The following is a 5,000-nucleotide window of genomic DNA, read 5'->3' as shown; positions in this document are numbered from 1 at the left end:
AAACACACACACACGTAGACACACACACATACACACGTAGACACACACACATACACACGTAGACACACACACATACACACGTAGACACACACACACACACACATACACACACACACGTAGACACACACGTAGACACACACACACACACACGTAGACACACACGCGCACGCAGACACACACAAACATACAAACACATAGACACACAAAGACACACACACACACACACACACACACACAGAGACACACACACGGACACACACACACACACACACGCAGACACACACAAACATGCAGACACGCAGACACACACACAGAGAAAGACACACACAGACACACACACACACACACACACACACACACACACGTAGACACACACACACACACACACACACACACACACACAGACACACACATGTAGACACACGCACACAGACAAAGACACACACACAGACAGACACACACACAGACATACACACACACACACACACACACACACACACAGATGCAGACACACACACACACACACACAGACACACAAACACAGAAAAAGACACACACACACATGCAGACACACACACACACAGACACACACACAGACAAAGACACACACACACACACACAGACAAAGACACACACAGGCACACAAACACACACACATACACAGACACACACACAGACAGACACACACAGACACACAAACACACACACACGTAGACACACACACAAACACACAGACACAAACACACACACACAAACGTACAGAGAGAAAATGTATCAACAAAAAATATTATTATTATTATTATTATGACTTTTACTTTTACAGTGTGGTATTAGTACTTTTACTGAAGTAAAGGATCTGAGTACTTCTTCCAGGACGCAGAGTTCCCCGGGGGTCAGAGTCTGTCCTGTTTGAACAGCCCTCATTCAGGACGAGATGACGCTCGCTCGCCGGCTGCAGCTCGCCCGTTAACGCGTCCTCCGGGACGGATGGCGTCCTGGAATGCGTTGCTGTCGACAGTTTGTTGCTTCCTCACATTGTGAAGCAGAGACGAGGAGAGACGGTGTCCTCTGACCCCCGCTGACTGCTGACTCTCCTCTTCATGGAAACAGCTTCATTAGTGAGAGGGTTAAATCGGTATTTTTCAACCTGGAAAACTAATTTCCCCATGCATGAGTGACGTGATTTGGTCCAGTATTGAGCGAGAACCGCCAATTTCTGTTCTGTTGTTGCCATTGACAGACTCAGATTATTATTCTAAGTGTCTGACAACATTATGGGATGGATCCCTACAGAGATAGACCTTTTAGTTAAAGAGTAAGATCCTTTTAGTTTAACATGAAACAGCCCCGAAATCACCATCACCAAACTCCACCAGACTCCATGTAAATAATCAGGACTTTTAGCGTGTATAGAGCCAGCATATTTCCACCAGACTCCATGTAAATAATCAGGACTTTAAGCATGTATAGAGCCAGCATATCTCCTCCAGACTCCATGTAAATAATCAGTACTTTTAGCGTGTATAGAGCCAGCATATTTCCACCAGACTCCATGTAAATAATCAGTACTTTTAGTGTGTATAGAGCCAGCATATTTCCACCAGACTCCATGTAAATTATCACTACTTTTAGTGTGTATAGAGCCAGCATATTTCCACATGTAAATGAGTGAATTAAGGGTTTATTTCAACCAAACCAGAGTGGTGATTGTTGGAACAGTGGAAAGATGAACCAAGACGGCTTTTGATAGTTTTATTTAGTTTCTGTCCACTTTGAATGAAGTGTGTTTTACGATGATAAAAGTACTGATTATTTACATGGAGTCTGGTGGGGTTTGGTGATGGTGATTCCCAGATAACCAGAGGTGTCCACATACTTTTGGACATATAGTCTGCATATAAAGTTACTGAGTGAATATCTTTACCTTTAGATCACTACTGTAAGATAGTTAGCCCGATACGCTAACGTTAGCTGCTAACGTTAACTGCTAACGTTAGAGCAGATAAACATGTAAACAAACTCTAGACAGGCCAGTCAGATGTAAACGCTACCTAGGAAACCACATTTTCTTTCCAATTGCTCTCAAAAAATAATGAATTGAGTCGTTAAAAAGTGACAAAAGCAGCCATGAATCTTCTGTAATTAAACATTTCTGAATATGCCTTCAATGAAAACAGAAAGTAAAAATTGTTATGCCTTTTTTTCTGTAAGCAGCCGCCTGCCGACCCAGATATCAGCCACAAGACAACGCTATGAACTCTCAACGTTAGACTGAATGTGCAACACGGCCTCACGGCAGTTCTTGAAATGGTTACGTTTTTTAAAATCTATTGATTCGTGTTCCAGCGACACGATTATGTTGTTTTTTTAATTGTGCTGAGCACGAAATGGGAATGGGAAGCATCTATACGGAGGACACGTCACATGGAATGGGAAGTTTGTAGGCTATACGGAGGTTGTGTTTAGGAAAAGAAGAACGGGGAAAGGAACCGTCAACAACGGGGAAATAAAACGCCACACGCGGGACTCGATCCCCGGGACCCATCCACCCCCCCGACCAGTGCTTAATTTGTAAAGTGCGAGGTCCCGGAGCGCAGAGGGGGGGGGTGGATCCGGCGACTCAAAACGGGGGTTGGAGGTAACGGAACCAAAAAAAAAAAGACACTACCTATGTAGCTTCTCTGACTGAAAAAGCCTAAACAGCGCTGTGTGTACATCAGGGCAATGTTTATTTTTATTTCAGAACGTGCACTGCATCAGTGCGAAATGTAAAAAAAAATTAAAAATACACTGCAACGATCGTTTTCACAAGCAGCAACTATCCATCGGACTGTTAAATTAACCAAAAAACCCACCGTGGTCTCCACATTCTCGATGAGCAGAAACGTTTTTTGCTTGTTTGGGATCCGACCGGCCAGCGGATTTGAAAAAGTTAAACAAACTTTGTTGTTTTTTTGACATTTTCCCCCTGAGTGAAACCAGACTAACAGCAATCTCAACCAGCACCAGAGCTGGAGTCACTTGAAGTGCAGCGCTGTTGAAGTGCCTCCCCTCCTCCGTCCCCCTCCTCCCTCTGTCTCCCCTCCTCCGTCCCCCTCCTCCCTCTGTCTCCCCTCCTCCGTCCCCCTCCTCCCTCTGTCTCCCCTCCTCCGTCCCTCTCCTCCCTCTGTCTCCTCTCCCTCTGTCCCTCTCCCCCCTCTATCTCCCCTCCCTCCGTTCCTATCCCCCCTCGGTCTCCCCTCCCTCCGTCCCTCTCCTCCCTCTGTCTCCTCTCCCTCCGTCCCTCTCCCCCCTCTGTCTCCTCTCCTTCTGTCCCTCTCCTCCCTCTGTCTCCTCTCCCTCCGTCCCTCTCCCCCCTCTGTCTCCCCTCCCTCCGTCCCTCTCCCCCCTCTGTCTCCCCTCCCTCCGTCCCTCTCCTCCCTCTGTCTCCCCTCCCTCCTCTGTCTCCTGCAAAAACTGTGGTTTCATCGTGGCTTCATCGCGGGGTTTGCAGCTTTTCGATGATGTTCACGTCGCGTAATTACATCACTTCATAACGTTCCCATGGCAACAGGGGAAAACGGCTGCTCTTGTGTGAAGTAAACGCAACATTTTTTGAACTTTCTGCTAAGATATGTGTGTGACTTTTTTGCAACAAAAATGCGGGGATTATGAAATCATGCAAGCCCCGCATATTTTGCACGGAAATCTGCAATTTATGCGGCGAAAGTGCGGCGTATTTGAAAAAATGCGGCCCCCGAAATAAATATGTAGACTTTGGCAGATTATGCGTTGAATTATGCGATCATAATCGTGTTTTTCTGGAGGGACTGGCTGTTCTCGCGAAAGCACGGTATGTTTACGTCCGCTGTATACAGCGTAGACAGACACGTGGATAGCTGAAAATGCGTCCAGATAACACGGAAAGTGGCGTGTATGTTTACGCAAAGTCATGATGTCATGTTGCCTATACGGATGTTCAGGTTTTCATACTACTCCCTACTGTAGTCGTGCTGCACATGTGATCACGAAATATGCTTCCCATTAAATACATTACATTAAAACATGAAAAAAGCGACATAATCATGTCTGTGTACACGAATCAATAGATTACATAACGTGACCATTTCACAAACTGCCGTGAGACTGGGTTGGAATGTGAAGAATATTTCATGCGTTGTGCGTGTACATTTTGTTTATTCGTATTCACCAACGGTGTCTTTGAGGACTAAACGCATTTCTTTACTTCTCTTTTTTTCCGTACAATGAATTGGAGTCTTCCGAAATACTTTCAACTTGAATTTCCACAGCAGTGCTTCCACGTTTCAGCTGCTTTTTGAACTCTGGCATATGTCAGGTCTGTATATTTTAAAGCATTCATCTCTCAGTGCCTTTTATATGAAATGTAACGCGTGTTTCGATGCCTTCTGTTCTTATGACGGGACTGTAGCCGTCCTCGAGGATTCAGCAGCTTGATGAAGATCGAAAAGCTCAAATTATAAATCTTCATTTGATCTGAAATGTAAGAGTTTTTATTTTTGTGATTCTGTATTCTTGATGTTTGAACCTGTTAATTGTTCAAAGGTCGGCTGTTTGACTGATGATGTCATCCTGTTAGCAGAGGTGAAGACTAATAAAGTTTATTCTATGTAATCAACGTGATCTGGATGCCTCAAGTTTGTCTTCATGTTTTTGACTCTTCCTCCACAACAATTCAAAAGAAAAATAGTGTTTCTTTCTTCTTCCTTTACATCTACAGTAAGTTACTGGTTACTTTTACATCCGTTTAGTGTGTGTGTGTGTGTGTGTGTGTGTGTGTGTGTGTGTTTGTATGTGTGTCTATCTGTCTGTCTTGTGTTTGTGTGTGTGTGTGTGTGTGTGTGTCCCTCCGTCCGTCCGTCCGTCCGTCTGTCTGTCTGTCTGTCTGTCTGTATGTTTGTGTGTGTGTGTGTGTGTGTGTCCGTCTGTCTCTGTCTGTATGTGTGTGTGTGTGTGTGTGTCTGTCTGTCTGTCTGTCTTGT

This window comes from Sander lucioperca, chromosome 18 (genome assembly GCF_008315115.2).
Source record: "Sander lucioperca isolate FBNREF2018 chromosome 18, SLUC_FBN_1.2, whole genome shotgun sequence".
NCBI lineage: Eukaryota > Metazoa > Chordata > Actinopteri > Perciformes > Percidae > Sander > Sander lucioperca.
Note: the sequence above shows the minus strand (reverse complement) of the source record.